This window comes from Haliotis asinina, chromosome 1 (assembly GCF_037392515.1).
Source record: "Haliotis asinina isolate JCU_RB_2024 chromosome 1, JCU_Hal_asi_v2, whole genome shotgun sequence".
In the NCBI taxonomy this organism is placed as follows: domain Eukaryota; kingdom Metazoa; phylum Mollusca; class Gastropoda; order Lepetellida; family Haliotidae; genus Haliotis; species Haliotis asinina.
This window is the reverse complement of record NC_090280.1, coordinates 63,681,657-63,701,541: the sequence shown is the minus strand read 5'-3', so window position 1 is coordinate 63,701,541 and position 19,885 is coordinate 63,681,657. Positions and strand designations below refer to the sequence as shown.

The 19,885-nt window shown below is 38.2% G+C and overlaps 2 protein-coding genes across 3 annotated transcripts in view; one reads left to right on the top strand and one right to left on the bottom strand.

Annotated features, from left to right (window-relative positions):
- Nucleotides 1-19,885, bottom strand: part of LOC137281881 (protein MTO1 homolog, mitochondrial-like) — a 142,347-nt gene that overhangs the window by 62,325 nt on the left and 60,137 nt on the right. The gene's annotated exons all lie outside the window — the stretch shown is intronic.
- The window catches only part of LOC137281885 (5-hydroxytryptamine receptor 4-like), a 52,757-nt gene that overhangs the window by 17,367 nt on the left and 15,505 nt on the right, over nucleotides 1-19,885 (top strand). Inside the window, exon 1 of one of the 2 annotated variants that reach the window (XM_067813587.1) lies at nucleotides 17,462-17,524. The exons of the other annotated variant lie outside the window; for it this stretch is intronic. The gene's annotated coding sequence lies outside the window, so the exon portion shown is untranslated. Of the gene's footprint in view, nucleotides 1-17,461; nucleotides 17,525-19,885 lie in introns of those variants that run through there. 2 annotated transcript variants of the gene reach the window in all.

The window sequence follows — 19,885 nt, the reverse complement described above, 5'->3', positions numbered from 1 at the left end:
CACTTATCTTTGTGAGATAGTGTTGGCCTAGACTGACACTTCATCTCAGAATCAGTTCTCTCATTTAAAACTATACAGATATCACATTCCAAAAGACTAGGAAATATTCCATTGTGCAAGGATACCACTAGCCAGTGCCAATACATATGAGAAAAGGTAACATACATCCATACAGATGAAAGATTTCCAAAGGAATGGAATAAATTGTCACATTGTCACATTTTCCTTTAATTTCTTTTCATCATCTCCTTCCTCCTTGGCTTCATCATTTGCATTTTATCGATCTTGTAAATCCAATATCACCTATGGGTGATAGCTAAGTTCTCATTTATATATACACAACATTGTACAAATTCTAAACTTCTATTTCTTACATTGTTCAGAACCTGTGAGCTGAAAATGGGCCAAAAGTGGCACCTATCATATATCCCTTGTTCTTGTTGTATATTTCTAGACCGTGATATACATATTCAAAGTCTGCTGTCTATATATTATATATCCCATGCTCTATCCAATTTATTATTTAAGTATTTAGAACATGTGCCCAAAGAATGGCAGCTGAGTCACACATTCCTTTTTCTTAGGGTTCATATTTCTCAGTCCCCCCCCCCCCCCCCCCCCCCCCCCCCCCGGGGTCAAGTCCTTTTGACTGTTTCCAGTCACATGTCAGTTCAAACGCCTGGCAACATGTGTGCTGGTAGGATGCCCCAAGCCTCTGCCTAGGCACTCTTGACCATTTCAGTTTCAGTTCTATCTTGGACTTCTTTAGAAGTACAGAGTGGGTCATCATCCAGGTGAGTGAGGGATATGATGTCACTTTTTCTCATAAACATATTACTGCGGACTACAGATGTGAAAACACATATCCATGAAATAGGATGTCTGCCATCTGGGCACTGTTGTGTTCAGGCAGCAGCTAGATTAATTTGTACATAGAGGTGTCAAATGACCCATTGTTAAACGGAATGGGAGACTGTGCTTTGATATCATGGTATTTGGTGGCATGGGGCATGCATGCCCAGTCATGGTTACACAACAACAAAAACAATTTCCCATAGACTTCCAAATAAGTAATGTTAGAGTGTCTTGAAAAAATAATGGGACCTGTACAGATATGAACAGCATGGCCTTAAAGTCACAATAGAAACACAAATTTTGGCAAGGTTAACACTGACCACCCTCAGTCCGAAGCAAATGTCACCTACATGACAATATATCTATACAATGTCAGCAGAAGTTATTGTGTCAAAAATGCAGTTAATAATGAAAAATATGGTCAGTTGTAATTACTGGATGGATGTATATTAAAAATAATCTTACACAATATCATCCAATCACAGCTGTCGAATGATTCAATCTCCAATGAAGGCTTCAAACAAAAAGTGCTTGTTAAATAACTATAGAATTGGTGTAGTGTAATCTCATCCAATAGTCTGAGCAGAGATGTGTCCTTATGGCACCCCAGAGACCTGAAGTCATAGGATCAATCAGTTAACACTGAAATATGTTTCTGGGTTTGTCAGAACCATAGCCATGCTTCATGGTTTCACTGAAGTGAGCAAGTACCTGAGTAAGTGCCTTTAGTTTACAGCACACTGAAAGCAATATTCCAGCTATATGGTGGCACTTCGTAAACAACTGAGTCTGAACCACATGAGTCAGTGATCAACAGCATGAGCATCGATGTACGAAAATGGGTTATGAAGATAATCCATCAACTAAGTCCGCAAGCTCCAAAATATTGGCTTTATATACTGTAAATCATTAAATTTTTGCGAGCATGATATATTTCGAAAATTGCGAATGACTTGAGCTCGGAAAAATATCATGATGCAGTTTGCTGGTAGAATGCAATGAATCATCAGGAAACAACCTGTCCTATCTCCACTTTATTATTCACCAGTAAATATATTTAACAATAGATCTAGACAATACATATATTAAGCAATGACAACAATGTGAAGAATGACTAATTACTAGCATTACTCGTACTCATGTGTCACATGTCAAACAATGGATACCTGAACAAAAGTTACTCAGTCATTACTTCCGATAGTCCAGACATGCGCCAACCACACAACACACATTTCTTAGAGACTGTTTGAAAGGCTGAGACCATCCAGCGAGATCATCCAGCGGGTGTGGATTATAAGTTTCATGACACTTATCTGGAGATCAGCAGCTTCGCCAACACTGACTTAACTGGTCCTTCATCAGTGCCAATTTATTAGAGTCATTCCATTTGATTTATTCCGTTTGAACTGTTTTAAGCTTGTTTGGCCTATGCAGCAAGTGTTGATTTTAGGAAAACATCACTGATTGCATACATGCGGAATTACTTAACTGAATGGTGCTCAAGATTAGCAGCAAACTTTAATATGCGATTGGATTTACTTCAGATAAAACTTTCAGATGCATGTAAGCTTTGAAACTGTCAAACTAAACTATATTTTGAGAATTAGGCAAATCTCAAAAATATCGTGACGCAAATACGTCTGTTGGTTGCCACTTGCAAAAATATCATGATGCAAAAATTTCATGATTTACAGTATCTTAACTGAATTTATTAAAACCATTCTGAAGGCCTCAGACTTGTCGAAATTTAGTTTATATTAAATTTTTTACATTTTTTTCAACAGCATGAACAAGCTGTCCCTACTAAATGGGGTGATGGGTTAGCTTGATAGTTAAAGCAGTTTCTCTTGGGCTCAATGCCTGACATGGGTGCTCTCTGTGAAGTTAATGTCTATCCATTTCTGGTTTCCCCTGCCATGATATTCCTGGAATGTTGCTAAAAACGTCACTCACTCATTCACTTCAGCATTCTTGGATTTTATGAGTTCAATATTCATAGTTTCACATGCAGATTATCAAGGCAAAATTATTGAATATCTATAGACGAACCATTCAGTGCTGCCTTGGAGCAAGGCTAGGCATTAATCAATGACAATATGCACAGATATTCCTCTGTCAGAGTAACACGAACACACAGGGGCACCAGTGTTATTGACTAAAAGATCTCATGACCATGGCTTGATTCATACAATTACAGCATTGTCATGCCATGAGGACCCAGTGGCCACACTTTTATTACTTTATGGCTTAAGGATTACCATGGTGGCATGTAGTCCTGTGCATAGAGCTGAGTCAGATCACAAGTCAGTTGAAGTTAAGCAACGCTGGGCAAAGAGAGTGTCCTTGGATGGATGACTTTGTTTGGCCGCTTGACTCCTGACAGTTTCTAGAACTTCTTTCCTCCCCACATGCACAACAATGATACATCTGGTCTCACCTTAGGCAAGTGGGCACCTTATCTCACCTTTAGGGCTTAACCAGCTTACTTTATGAATGTATATATAATTTCAGGAAAATCTAAAAAAAATCATACCAGGGGATAATTTGTGTCAATGAACAGTTTCTGACCAGTTTTCATGCTGTGTGCCTATTTGTTATTCTCAGTCCTTGGGTAAAGAGCATCATAAGATCTTTGTGTTAACGGTGCATTTCTAAAGTTAGGCTCATACTTTTTTACCTAAAAGCATTTAATTCTGAAAAAAATATATGCCAAGAAAATATCTGTCAGCCAGAAGTAAATAAAATGATAAATACCCTTCTACCTACTTTATTTAAAATGATATAATCATGAAACTAATTCAAATGCTGTGATGAACTGTGAACTTTTTGAAACTCTTTTTTAAAAACTCCCTCCAAATCTGAAAAATATAATTATAAATTTCGTAACTTTGAAGAGAACAGTATAAAGTAAAATGGAATTTGAATTATTATTTTTTTGTAATTGTTTAGGCCAAGATTTGGTAAACAAAAGACAAAAACATCTGGCCCCAGTATGTTTTACTGACATGTGACCACACACATGACCTGTAGGTAGAAACAGAACAAGTGTTTACAAACAGGTATCTTACAATCCCAAAACAGTAGGTTAGGATTCTCTACAAGTAGTCTTGGCTGATAACAAACACAGAGGCTGTGAGATGCCCATGAGGGAAGCTGGAAGACAGGCCACAGCCTTGCTCTTAGCCAATACATCTTGGTATGAACAACTTGGTAGATAAATCAAACAGAAAGTAAAGTGGTGCTTTTTGGTACTTACAGACTTGTGGCATTCTTATGCTCCTGAATTTCCTTTGAGTGACTGAGTGAGTTTAGGTTCACGCCACTTTTAGCAATATTCAAAATTAATGTGTACATTATACATACTAAATTTACATTTTAAAGCATGATATTCTATTACCTATGGTCAATGAATATGTTTGCACTAGATTTTCATATTCAGCTTCATGGGAAGTATGCAAAAAAGGTTAGCAGTGACATTTATATTTCATCCTACCTGGTACCCATTTCCTGCTTGTAGAACTTGGGCATATTTCGTATGGACACTCACCTTCCTAAAAAATCTTCATGTGGGATATGTTCGCCACTGTGGGTTAAATCAAAGTTTGTAGTCTCTAGACTGAAACTCCAGTCTTGCCCCAATTTCTCTTCTCATCATGACCAGCACATTCTCAACTTCATATTATTTGTGATCTGTACATCTTACATAGGACCATGTGCTCTAATATAATATAGTGATGACGGTAGTGTCATGTCTAAAATAATGACAAAACCAAATTCCATTATAAGCCATGAGAAACCTCATATGATAAGACAATCCAGGCAGCGGTGGAAGCTGTGAAAACTGACAGCTGTCTAATCCGGTGTGTTGTCCACACCGGCATAAAATCTCAGTCCTGTCTGTGGCTGGTACATTTACCATTTATCAATTATGACACTCTGCAATCCAGCAGCTGTCAATCCATACATTCATGATATTACAGTCACATGCATGCTGTACTCTCAAAAATTTCACACACTACATAAAATACCTGCAAATCTGAAAGTTGAAAGAATGTCAACATTTCTGAGATGTTTCAAGCCATGTGAGAATTCAGTTTTCTTCGGAGAATGTCAATGATGTTGGCCTTCTTCCAGCAAGGCATTCTGGGTATTTTAAATCAAACATGAATATAGGATGAAGATCAGGATGACCTGAATGAAGGGAACATAAGGAATTCCTTTCAGAAACAAACTGTGCCACTTGCTTGAAACAATGACCATCTACTGATTGAGGCATTATACAAATGTCTAGTTACATGCAGGTTTTATATTGAGGGGTGGTGGAATAGCCTAGTGGTTAAGGTTTTCGCTCATCCCATCAATGACCCGAGTTTGGTTCCCAACATTTCCACAATGTGTAAAGTCCATTTCTGGTGTGGCCGGCCATGATATTTCTGGAATATTGCTAAAAGTGGCATATAACTCAGTTCTTAAATTGACCAGAGCATGCTCTTATTAGAGTTGATCTAGCTCTGACTCCTTGGATTGCCGATAATCAATGAACGTTATTCACAGTCTGTTGTCATGTGTGATCGTATAGTGAGTTAGGATGACACCTGTTGAGGGAAGGATGTAGAACAGCTTCTGCAGCTTCAACACTGAGACAGGAATGTCGGTGTTCTTTATAGCAGCTCTGGGACGAGCCTGTCACAACATGGATTGTCAACACAAAGAATACACTACGTTCATAACAAACACACTTATTACTAATTGAAAACTATGGTCATAATAACCATACTTAAAACAAACTAGGGTTTTTGTTTTGGCCAATCAATGAATACATTATTTAAAATGCACATAATGATCCACGGTTAGAGTTAACTAAATACAATGGTCCCTCTGATTTTGTTAAAAACAAAGTTTACTGAATCTGTCAGGAACAGAATACACCTCCAAGATGTTTTGTGACATAGTATGATGTTATACCAAGCTTCAGCTCTCTAAGTGGTCTCTCCCAATCCACTACAGCTTCACACTTGCTGTACACATTAGTGGAATAACTAAGCTTAAAATGAACTAAATTAATGGTAACTTCAACTTTATCAAACCATACTTTAATGTATCTTTAAATGATAAAACACAACTCAAAAGTACATTTTAGATGAGCACCTAGTCCATGATTACATATTATTTTGATAGTAACAAATAAACATTTTTTGATGCAGTATGATTTTCTACCAGCTTCAGCTGTCTAAACAAACATTCTATCTATTACATGATGACATGATGGTGATCCTTTTTTTGCCACAGAGATATCATGTTCGCCTAACAACGTCTGTTTAGAAAGTTGACTGTGTAGAAAGAGAGTGACATTGAAAATTACTTTCTAATATCAACAAACACCATATGTTGTCAAATTTGTGTCCGTGGAAACCATGCCAACATTAACTTCTCAGAAGAGTATGCAAAGTCCATGTTCTATTAACTACCAGTTGTTGACTTCCAGTTTGTGGAAGTTGATGAGGTAGAGTGTTGGCTGAGAGTGTTAGACAACTCACTTTTTGTGCTGGTGATTAAGGTACCTGACTTTGGTGGTTGAATGACGGATGAGACTCAACCCAATAAAGCACTAGAGTCTGTACTTTACTGAGGAATTAAAAATTTGTTACACGATGGCTGACCATATGGCATTGTGTATCCATTGCAAACTGACTGTACGAACATTGTACAAAAGCACACATCACTCTGGATTTATCAGAAGGTACGAGTGACCACTGAGGATAGATTAGCAATAGTCTATCCTTGCCATGAATTGTATCGTTTGAAATCATTTCCCAAATGGATGCATGGTTCATATATAAAATAAATACAAACTGAAGTACTAGTTTCAGTCTCTTTTAAATACGGACAAGAAACTTGAAATCCAGATCAAGCTTGTTTAGGAAGTAACAGGGGTAGAGAACTCTAAATCAAAGTGACCGAATCTGGTACTCCCTGTCTTTTGTGCTGTACATTTACATATATCAATGCATATTAATTACTTAACTATAGCTGTTGATAGTTACACATACTATCGATACATCAATAGTTTTTCGTTTGATATATCACTACAGCCCTACCAACTGTAGTGTATAGTCAGGAAAGGAAGACATCATTGGTGATTTCAACACTGAAAGAGTACATACCTTGTGTACCACTTTAGAAAAAAATTGTTCTGACATTTTTGATGAAAGGGATCCACAATTAGGGTTTACTTCACTTGTAACAAAATTTCTGCAATATTACGGCAAAATATTCCAAAAGGCTTCAAATATTGTAATCATTTTGGGAACTGAACCCAGGTCTTTGGTATGACAAGTAACCACCTTAACCACTAGGCTATCGTAGAGCTCTCCATGTTTTATCCACTCATATCATTTTCATGGACCCGTAAAGATCCAGATTAGAATTGGTCTTTGGTAACCAATGCTCGTTTTAAGTGGCAACTAAAGACATTGGGGTGAGTGAGTGAGTGAGTTTAGTTTTACGCCGCACTCAGCAGTATTCCAGCTATATGGCGGCGGTCAGTAAATAATCGAGTCTGGACCAGACAATCCAGTGATCAACAACATGAGCATCGATCTGCACAACTGGGAACCGATGACATATGTCAACCAAGTCAGCAAGTCTGACCACTCGATCCCGTTAGTCGCCTCTTACGACAAGCTTAGTTGCAGACACTGGGTGGTCCGACTCACTAATTTGGTTGACTCTTTGTATCCCATTGCATACATGCTGTTTTTGGATTATTAAACTTGATCATTTACAGACTGCTGCAACAATGCTGGACTATCACTGACTGCAAACAACCATCTATAATGTTCTTGATAAATGTAAATATCATCATGTCAAGTGAACATTGAAAATCCAGCTTAGGGTAAAAGCTATGTAGTTTTAACAGTGCTCAACATTGACAGACTGTGGCATCACTGCTAGTTTTATGTTCATGAAGAGATATCTCGTTTACATAATGATGAGCATAAACATGACACATAAAGAAGCAAAATAGTAATAAGTTGGACTCAATGAGATGCTGTTTCTAAAGTAGACAAAACAAAAGGTATAACTCTATATTTCACAGCCATGTTTGATGGTAAGCCTGATCTCCCGGGACCAATATCCTGAGCACATACGCCATGTTTTCTTGATGGTAGTTACATCTGTGCCAACATGGGAACAGGTGTCGGGTTTCTGGTGGGATGTGTATTTTCTCTTTTACATAAGATTGGATGTTCAACTTGATATTGCTAGATGTGATGGGAGGTTTGACTTGATATTTCTACATATGATTGAATGTTGGGAGATATTTTTACATAGGATGGGATGTTGGAAGATATTTCTACACAGGATGGGATGTTGGGAGATATTTCTACACAGGATGGGATGTTGGGAGATATTTCTACACAGGATGGGATGTTGGGAGATATTTCTACACAGGATGGGATGTTGGGAGATATGTCTACACAGTACGGGATGTTGGGAGATATTTCTATACCGGATGGGATGTTGGGAGATATTTCTACACAGGATGGGATGTTGGGAGATATTTCTACACAGGAAGGGAAGTTGGGAGGTATTTCTACACAGGATGGGATGTTGAGAGATATTTCTATACAGGATGGGATATTGGGAGATATTTCTACACAGGATGGGATATTGGGAGATATTTCTACACAGGATGGGATATTGGGAGATATTTCTACACAGGGTGGGATGTTGGGAGATATTTCTACACAGGATGGGATGTTGGGAGATATTTCTACACAGTACGGGAAGTTGGGAGGTATTTCTACACAGGATGGGATGTTGAGAGATATTTCTATACAGGATGGGATATTGGGAGATATTTCTACACAGGGTGGGATGTTGGGAGATATTTCTACACAGGATGGGATGTTGGGAGATATATCTACACAGGATGGGATGTTGGGAGATATTTCTACACAGGATGGGATGTTGGGAGATATTTCTACACAGGAAGGGAAGTTGGGAGGTATTTCTACACAGGATGGGATATTGAGAGATATTTCTATACAGGATGGGATGTTGGGAGATATTTCTACACAGGGTGGGATGTTGGGAGATATTTCTACACAGGATGGGATGTTGGGAGATATTTCTACACAGGATGGGATGTTGGAAGATATTTCTACACAGGATGGGATGTTGGGAGATATTTCTACACAGGATGGGATGTTGGGAGATATTTCTACACAGGGTGGGATGTTGGGAGATATTTCTACACAGGATGGGAAGTTGGGAGGTATTTCTACACAGGATCGGATGTTGAGAGATATTTCTACACAGGAAGGGAAGTTGGGAGGTATTTCTACACAGGATGGGATGTTGAGAGATATTTCTATACAGGATGGGATATTGGGAGATACTTCTACACAGGATGGGATGTTGGGAGATATTTCTTCACAGGATGGGATGTTGGGGGATATTTCTACACAGGATGGGATGTTAGGAGATATTTCTACACAGGATGGGATATTGGGAGATATTTCTACACAGGGTGGGATGTTGGGAGATATTTCTACACAGGATGGGATGTTGGGAGATATTTCTACACAGGATGGGATGTTGGAAGATATTTCTACACAGGATGGGATGTTGGGAGATATTTCTTCACAGGATGGGATGTTGGGAGATATTTCTACACAGGGTGGGATGTTGGGAGATATTTCTACACAGTACGGGAAGTTGGGAGGTATTTCTACACAGGATCGGATGTTGAGAGATATTTCTACACAGGAAGGGAAGTTGGGAGGTATTTCTACACAGGATGGGATGTTGAGAGATATTTCTATACAGGATGGGATATTGGGAGATATTTCTACACAGGATGGGATGTTGGGAGATATTTCTTCACAGGATGGGATGTTGGGGGATATTTCTACACAGGATGGGATGTTAGGAGATATTTCTACACAGGATGGGATATTGGGAGATATTTCTACACAGGGTGGGATGTTGGGAGATATTTCTACACAGGATGGGATGTTGGGAGATATTTCTACACAGTACAGGAAGTTGGGAGGTATTTCTACACAGGATGGGATGTTGAGAAATATTTCTATACAGGATGGGATATTGGGAGATATTTCTATACAGGGTGGGATGTTGGGAGATATTTCTACATAGGATGGGACACTGCTGTTGATATTTACATAAAGGATCAGTCATATATTTCTACATAGACAAAAAGTGTGATATGACAGTTCTAACCCAGAAGGGATGAGTGGAAAATGCATTAAGGAAAGTATTAATATGTGGAGGAAGTGTTATGTCTGAATATTTCTGTCTGTTTCAGTTATCTTGCAATCTCAAAAGCATTAAATGGAAAAGGTACATTCATGTTTTGTTTTCCCTGGAGGGCTATAATTTTGTTTCACATACATGAATTCTGTTTATCCCTGCTTATGTTACTGAGATTGTCAGCACCCAGCTCAATAGACTAACTAGTAGTGTCTGAAATAAATGTTTTTCTTTTAGCAAAAAAAATGATAAACTAATAATCATTAAATATGATGAAAGATAGCTCAGACACATTCTGAACTGTTGTAATCTTGCAACGTATTCTAGACTTGCATGGACTTTTTTGGATATACTTGTCTCAGAGTCTGTATGACAGGCTATGGATCCCCCTTGTGAAAGGTTTACCAAAACAGTAAATACTAGTATCTGAGACCAGCATGCTCTCCTTCATCAACAGTAAATACTAGTATCTGAGACCAGCATGCTCTCCTTCATCAACAGTAAATACTAGTATCTGAGACCAGCATGCTCTCCTTCATCAACAGTAAATACTAGTATCTGAGACCAGCATGCTCTCCTTCATCAACAGTAAATACTAGTATCTGAGACCAGCATGCTCTCCTTCATCAACAGTAAATACTAGTATCTGAGACCAGCATGCTCTCCATCATCATCAGTAAATACTAGTATCTGAGACCAGCATGCTCTCCTTCATCAACAGTAAATACTAGTATCTGAGACCAGCATGCTCTCCTTCATCAACAGTAAATACTAGTATCTGAGACCAGCATGCCCTCCTTCATCATCTGGTTCTCACATCATGGCATAACGGAAAAATTGTTCAAAGTGGTGTATAAAACCCGTCACTCATGCATGTTGGACAAACATGAACCAGACAAAATCCTGACTTGTGTGAAATGTCCTATCAGCTGGGAAGATTTTTCTGACATGAACTATCCACTGTCTGTTATGTATACACAATCAGTGGTATGTGGCCCATGGCCCAGTGCACAGCCCAGCACATAGATCATCAAACCAGATTTTTTATGTTTAAACGTTGCACTCAGCAATGTTGCAGCTATATGGTCTGTAAATAATTGAGTTTGGACAAGACAATCCAGTGATCAACAATGTGAGCATCTTTCTATTCAATTTGGATATAATGATATGTGTCAAACAAGTCAGCAAGTCTGACTACCTGATTCTTAGGATTCAGGGCCAGTCCAACACTGAAACAGATATTGTACATCTACCGACTTTGTTGCCTCTGTTCACCAAGCAGTGAATGGGTACCTAGTAGGATGTGATAGTGGTCTGATTGTTAACCTTCCTGTATACTCCTCATGGAGCTGAGAATACAAATCAGGTACAGAGAGATCCATTAATGACAGGCAATATTACGTAACACTATGAGCAAGCTTCAGGATGTGGATTTTGCTAATTGGACTACGTGCTGCACATGCATCATCATCATCATCAGCAGCAGCAGCAGCAGCAGCAGCAGCAGCAGCATCACCACCATCAGCATCAACAAAACCACCAGCAGCAGCAGAAGCATCATTATCATTATTAACCTTGCTTCCCGTATATCAGATAGGCCTATCTTTCCTATAATCATCTCCAAGAGTAGCAGACATTTCCTGCAGTGAGACCCTCCAAGAAATGGTTGCTCGGCAGGGGGGAAGTGATTACATCTCGGTACACCAGCTGGTGTACAGACCCCAGGAATATTGCCCCTTCCTCCCATCCCAACCTGCAGACAGTGCAATCAACGACACCCAACATGTTAAAAGTAATAATTCAATTACAACTCACCTCATTACAAGTTGGTCTTAGTTTTTGGCACCTCCGGGATATAATGGATAGTATCTGTTGAAGACTGGGAGGAAATAATGATCATACTTTCCAGTAAACAGTTCATGATATTCAAGGAGAATGAAACAGTAGTCTGCTGAGTTCAGGTTAGTTTTGTTATATTCATTTTAGTTCAGGTTTATTAGCTTAGCTTAGTTATAGTTCAGTTTTATTCAGAGTGATCCTTTTTCTCCAGTTACTTTAGTTTATCTTCGGGTTTATTCAGTTTAGGTCAACCCTGTGTTGAATTTCATGATCATTTGCATCAACTGTGCAGAGTATTTAAAGTTTGAAAGAATCAGTTGAATGAAGATATTATTTCAGTTCAGTCTATCTTATGCCATTGTAATTGGATCAGTCTTGAGTTAGTGCATACAGTTCACAATAATGTCATATGTGCTTCAAAGTGGTTTGAAAAGCAGTGTTTCCAAAGAGCTATAGCAAGTGAGTAGTGAGTAGTCAGAAGACATTCCAGAGCTGGTCAAATTATGCCTAGCTCAACACGAGTTGTATAACTATAATTAGAGCAACATGTGCCTAGCCAGTTTCAGAAAAACAAAGTTTACCTAAGAAACATATTGTATTTATTTGTCAATCTGATCAAAATTGACCTGCTGCCCAATGGACTATGACAGACACCTGCAACCCAATGCACTGTGAGAGGCACCTGCTGTCCAGTGGACTGTGACAGGCACCTGCTGTCCAGTGGACTGTGACAGGCACCTGTAGTCTAGTGGACTGTGACAGGCAACCCGCTGTATAGTGGACTGTGACAAGCACTTGTTGTCTAATGGACTGTGACAGGCACTGGCTATTTTAACAGGACAGAACTACGCAGTGAAGGCAACAGGACAATGATCCTACTTTACTTAATTACTGTCAGGGGACAACTGAATATCTGAATATCTGGAATTCTGTCATCCAGGCTTTGGTGTTGAAACGGCAGGTCCGAGCATACCCTTGGTTAAAATCACTTCCAAAACAGCATGGTCATTTTCATTTGCCAATTACTCTTACTCATTTAAGTCTACCTAGGAAGATATTTTTATATCAAATATTTTAAATACAAACACACATTTTAATAACTGAATGATTTGCTGATGACATAAGCTGGTGTAAGTTATAATAATACACCCATGAAGATACAGGTTTGAACTGATCCTTCAGCAACCTTCATGCTAGTCATGTTAGGCCATTAACGGGTGGTCAAGATTGCTAAAGTGCTTGACATATCATATCCCATTTGCGCAGATTGATGCTCATGCTGTTGATCACTGGATTGTCTGATCAAGTGCAATGTTAAAGAACAAAAAAACAACAACAATTACTATAAAAACAAGATGGCAAAATTATTTCTCTGTTGGACTGGAAACAGGACACATGAGACTAGGGTAACTGTGGAAACAGTGTCTGTCCTCACAGGCCAAGGCCACCACTGTCACCATCACAACCTAACCCCTCTTTAGTCTGACTGATCCCCAACCCCACACCTACACCAACATGCCCTGTGGTCAGTCAAGAGTGTACAATCAAGGCAAATAACAGCATTGTGTCCAAGGCTGATTTCCCAATGCCTAAAAATAGCAGGTTAAATTGTAAGTACAGCATTTGATCCCAGCGTCAATAGTGGCTGGAACTGGGATACTGTACAGGTTGTGCAAGTAAGTTGAAATTTCACTTGAATTCTTTAAGAGATCTGAAAGCGCAGGATAAAATGAACCAATTAGTTTAATTTGGGTTCATTGGAGGTTAAGATATATATTGATGATGGAAATGCAAGGAAATCAATTGTAATGAGAAATTTAAGAGGCTAACCATTTTTTAAAAATAATCATTAAGTAATGCTGAGTCACTTTTAAAAGTCTTTCAAGTATCTTTTTTTCTTTAATGCTCTTTGTTGAAGCATTACGCATGAGCAAAGTTGATTTACAGTAATTGTTTTCTTTAAAAAAACATACTGCTCAAAAGAAGTGAAGAAAATGTTATTGCTTTAATTCTTTACTACAGTATATCTGTCATTAGTGTTCTGGCAGATGCACAAGAGTACTCCTTACTTCCTTTGAATACTATATATATATTTTTTGTCATTGTTAATGCATGTCTTCAGTCTACAAGCTAAGAGGATGACGTCCTCCTCCTTGTTCACCTTCTAAGACACACCATCAGGTTTTCATCTGAAAAATATTGGAGCTTTCAAATAAACCTGAATATTACCTCAAGAAATCAAAACATACATCCTCTCAATAGTGTTACTTTAAAGTACATCTACCCAAGTAACTGTAACTAACAGTTTCTTATCCTGTGTAATATCATGTCTTCATTCCTAAGCGCAAGAGACAAAATGAAAGGTTAATCAGTGAGTGAGTGAGTGAGTGAGTGAGCGAGTGAGTGCTAGATTGAAGTTCTGGAGATGTTCTTAGACCATATTTAAACCCATTAGTTCTTCCTCTTGAAACCCATAAGATCCACTTTGTGAAACCCGTAAGTACCACTTTGTGAAACCTATATGCACCTCTTTAGTAAAACCCATGTGTATCTATTTCTATGCAGCTCAGACATTGGTCATCGATAGCAGATCCTGGTATGGAAAAACCAAATAACTCTGGATAGTAAGTTTTATCTTCAACCAATGCTCTAACTATTTATCCATCAACAACAGATTATATTAAACAAATATGTTCTTCCAAAATATGCTCCAATTCTCATCTATGGCTATAAAGTAAACCTAAGCCAAAGACTTATTTCTTCAGGTTATTCTCAGCATTGTGATAACATGAATGAACAGTTGATCTTGTACAAGAAATAGGGTCTCTGTTGGAAGGGAAACTGGAGGAGCCTTTGGCAAATATTGCATTCTTCTGGCAGATACATATCATGCTTTAGCCAAACCCTTTTTGAATATTTCTGATAGGAATAACAGTGATCGTTTGGATCTTCTTGCAATCTTCAGGAAATCATCTGTTTACTGAAGATTCGAGCATTTGCAGTTGGGTGGGGGCAGTCTCAGACCTGACCCCGTCTGCTCCTGAGGTATGGATCTGTGATTCTGAAGTTCATCACAAATGGCATTGACAGGCTGTTGTCCAGTAGTGGTGTCATGGATGTCAGACAAGATATCAAATATGAGTCGGCCTGTCTTTTGGGGAAAACAGAGTCATGTCTTGTAGAGAAGGCTTAACATATCATCTTGTCATTTTGAAGGTTGTGTGAACCTGAGGTCATGTTAGTGAGGGATTGCATGAAGCTTTACAATGCTTTCAGAAATATTTCAGCAACATGAATTTCACCTATGGTGGGAATTGAACCCAGGCCTTTGGCCCAAGAAACTGTGTTAAGTGGGCATAGCATATTACTATGTAAGGTAGATGGTAGAGCTTGGGATCTTTATCAGTTTGCTAGCCTACGTGGTGGGGTAGTCTAGTGGTTATAGCATTTGCCTGTCACGCTGAAGGTCCGGGTTCAATTCTCCACATGCACTATGTGTGAAACACATTTCCAGTGTCCTCTGCTATGATATTGCTGGAATATTGCTGAAAGTGGCATAAAACATTACTTACTAACTCACTCATAAGTAGGCCTCACAGATTACAACATAATGTCACTGATGATCAAGCTTGAGGTTTTCATAAAAGATCACATATTTTCACAATATGTTGAGTGTATGTTTTAGAATATCTGCAATGATTCATCAACATGAACATTTCAGATTAATTTCTCAACAACTTTAACTGTATGAAGACTTTCAAGGCTTAACAGACTTTTGCTTTCACGACAATTTCTAACTTTAAGCCAAGTAAGCTAAGGCCTGATTGTAATTCTCATCGTCTCTAACAAAACGTCCCCCTCACCGCATACAGATGTTTTGTGGTGAAAAATTTACTGGTTCTGTGATGATTTTTTTCAGAATGTGACTCAATATTCAATCAATTGATTTCATGTCCCATGTGTTCCCATGGCAATGAAAACATCAGCATTTCAATATTAACTTAAGAGCTACTGGCATATCGTCACTGCTAAGATGTTTTCTGTGCTATGTTCACTAAGTCAGATTGAATGCTGAACTCTGCAATACGGACAAGCCCTAGCATCAGTTGAGATCTGATTCTAAAGCAAATTGATCATGGATGGAAGAACAAATGAACAAATACTCTGAAATAAGATCTAAAAAAGCAACATTTCTTGTCGTGAACAAAATTTTGAATTTAGCAAATATCTATGTAATTCTAGCATTGGAAGACATGCCTCTTAATATAATATACTGACAATGGTAATCAAATTTTTAAAACTTCCCTGAAATTCAAGACAAACTTTGGTGCTATTTAATATGAGTAGCGGCTAAACTAATGACAAATCAATAAGTAATTTAACTCTATTATTAAAATTAAAACTCATCTCTATAATTAAGGCTATGAGAATGAATTACTGCCTCAGCTCACAAGCTTATTATGGAGAACAGAATACAGTGGACAGGTTTTCTCAAGGGGGTTTGGGGGATAAGTCAGGGGTTAAGAAGATTACAAAGGAAATGGGCCACAAGAAAGAGGAATTGTATTCTATTGATAGGCATAGACTTGTCAGGAGGACAATATTGGGCTGACCTTTTCCTGATAGCTTGTGCCATGAGACCTCCAAACAACAACTGGCGATACAGCAACTGACGCAAAGATCTTCACTACAGCTTGACAATACAGGTGATATTAGGCCATGTGAAACTGACAACTTTATTGTGTTATACAAGGTTGTGACTTGTGAGATGCTTGTGTCCTGTAGCCACTGGGGCTATGCACTTCGCAGTAGTAACACCACACATTCCACACATAGCAACATTCCAGCTATGTGACAGCAGCCTGTAAATAATCAAACCTGGACCAGACAATCCAGTGATCAACAACATGAGCATTGATGTATGTAACTGGGATACATTGACATGTGTGAGTCTGTGAGCCTGACCACCCAATCCTGTTAGGTGCCATTTATGACAAGCATGGGTTAATGAAGTATGATTCTAATCTGGATCTTCACAGGTAGTGTGTTTGAGTATCAATATACACATGAAATGTGTGCCAGGTTAAACTGATGACTGTGTTACATTTCATCAAGGTTTACATGCCAGATATAAACATGCGTCATTGCTGCTATACACAACTGATCATTGGTTAAACGCCTGATATTAAATGTAATATTTGCGACATCATGAGCTGAGAGGTTCCATCTGTGTGCACCAGTGATTATGCAATAAACTACGAACATTGCTTTCTGTGCAATTATTCCACAAGGTTTGATGTTCATTTGTTTATAGGCTATATCTTTTAACATCTGGAGTCGTAACGTATGACTAATTGATGGAAATGTCACATTACGCTGTGTCAGCAATATATGAGAAATGTACAAAGGAGGAATATTCCTGGTGATTACTGATACTGACGTGCTGATAGTGATGTTCTGGTGACAATATGTCTGACTCAGGAAGTGCATGGGTGTTGAGTGTCAGTGATGGCTGTCATAACGTATCTGCATTTGACAAACTTGAATCTGGGTGAGTTAACTGTTACTATTAACAGATATCTGCATTTGTGAAAATTGTGAGTTTGGCTGGCTAGTTTCACTGCTACTTGTGTCAGCAATATATGAGAAATGTACAAAGGAGGAATATTCCTGGTGATTACTGATACTGACATGCTGATAGTGATGTTCTGGTGACAATATGTCTGACTCAGGAAGTGCATGGGTGTTGAGTGTCAGTGATGGCTGTCATAACGTATCTGCAATTGACAAACTTGAATCTGGGTGAGTTAACTGTTACTATTAACAGATATCTGCATTTGCGAAAACTGTGAGTTTGGCTGGCTAGTTTCACTGCTACTGTCACACATATCTACAGTATCGAAACAAGTAACTCTGGTGAAAATCTTCATTAGTGAAATTTGCTGTGATAGTTAACACATATCTGCACTTGTGAAACAAGTGAGTTCAGTAAATTTCCAGTTAGTGAAATTTCCCTTTGCAGTTAATGCATAATTATATGTATATTTGTGAAACTTTTGAATGTAATCTTTGAAATTTCCTATAACAGATAATGAGTATCTGCATTTCAGAAAATCTTGGGTATTATTTGTGAGTTTCTTTGGAATAATTATTCCAAGTCTTGATCATGAAAGTGGTGGGTTGGAGTTTTAGTGGTTTCGCGAATAGTTATCTAGTGGTAAAACTTTCAGCAACATGTAACTGTGAAACTCTACATTGTGATCTTTTGGGTCTTGCCTTATCACAGATTACAGCATGTGAGTGGGTATAGTTTTATGCCACTTTTAGCAACATTCTAGCGATATCACAGTGGGGGCAACCCAAATGGGCTTCACACATTGTACCCATTTGAAAATAGAACATGGGTTTTCAACGTGAGGGGTGAATGCTCTAGGCTACCACCACTGGGGTGTATCTATTGGTAAAATAACAATCTACATTAAAGGATTATTGGAAAACTGAAAGATTGCTGTTTTTATCCTCATGTCCATTAAAGCATCATGCTGCTCCATTGTTCTTTCACAATCTTTATATCACTGATAATGGTTTTGGTTTCGAATTCCTCTTCCATTAGATATTTTTCATGTCCTTATAAGCTAGTCAATATAAAATCACATTTGTTTTGTTTAATAAAACAAAGTAAATCAATTACAGCATTATTTCAAACCATATCTGCATAAAAATATTATTCAGTAGTCTTTAACAACAACCTAATGAAACAAAAAAGAAATCAATAAAAAAATTATTTCAAAACTACATCTAAGCACTCTTTGACAACACAAGAAATTTCTGCGACAGAAAAAGGCAGCATGTGTTATGAACAGATGGAGGTGTCTTTCACAGTGCAATTGACAACAGGCGTACAGTACGAATGCTATGTACTAGCGTGCTATTGACGACTGCTGGTATGATATGGATTAAACCTGTGGAGGAGAACAAATATCCTGTCTGTGGGTATATAGACTATGGCAAGTCCTGATTGTGCATAGACGTAAGGGGAAGGGATTACTACTACTTGGAAATACAGCCGTGCATGTGAGTGTTGTTCTTGGTTAAATGAAACAGGACATTTATATTGATTGTGTATGTAATTGATATCTGCCTATATCGGAAGTTGTCGTCAAGCTTTATCAGTCAGATGATCATAGTTGTCTATGTGTACACATAATGTACACGTACTGATGTATTAAGACCTGTGCAAGGCGAGCAATTTTTGTAGGGTCATTTTGTGACTGTGGAAAAGAATGCCTCGACACTGTTTTGTGGCTTAAACTATCATGTGGTTTTGTGCACTTCGTGCCTCTGTAATAGTCTGTGCATTACCTAGTTTGAAACTTCCTGTCTCATGTTTTAGTTCAACTGTGAGTCAGGAGTAGTCTGTATGTCAGTTTAATTTTCTGTCAGCTGATGACATTTCTTTGAGGGACATTTTAAAAGTTGAGAAGTACAATATACAACAACTTCTTTTATTTGTGAGAGCATAAAGTGTATCGGCACTGAAAAAAATCACATATTTCAGTTAAATCATGACCCTTGAATAGCTGGCGCATCACATATTTTTAGTTTATCTATAAAATATTCCAATTCAATCATAATCCTGAAATAATGTTTGCATAAACTGTTTAGTTTCATAGTTTAGTTTCATGCATCACCAATTTTGTGTCTACAAATTCACATATTTCAGTTTGTGCCCATATTTTATGTCTAACTATAACATTCCACAGATCACTTCACGAGTCGAGTAATATTATCAGTTTGTGCCCACCTATTCTATATTTTACCTGGCTAAGTGCATTTGCTCATCTCGCCAAAAACCCCGGTTCAGTTCCCCACATGGGCACAATGTGTGAAGCCCATTTCTGGTATCTCTGAT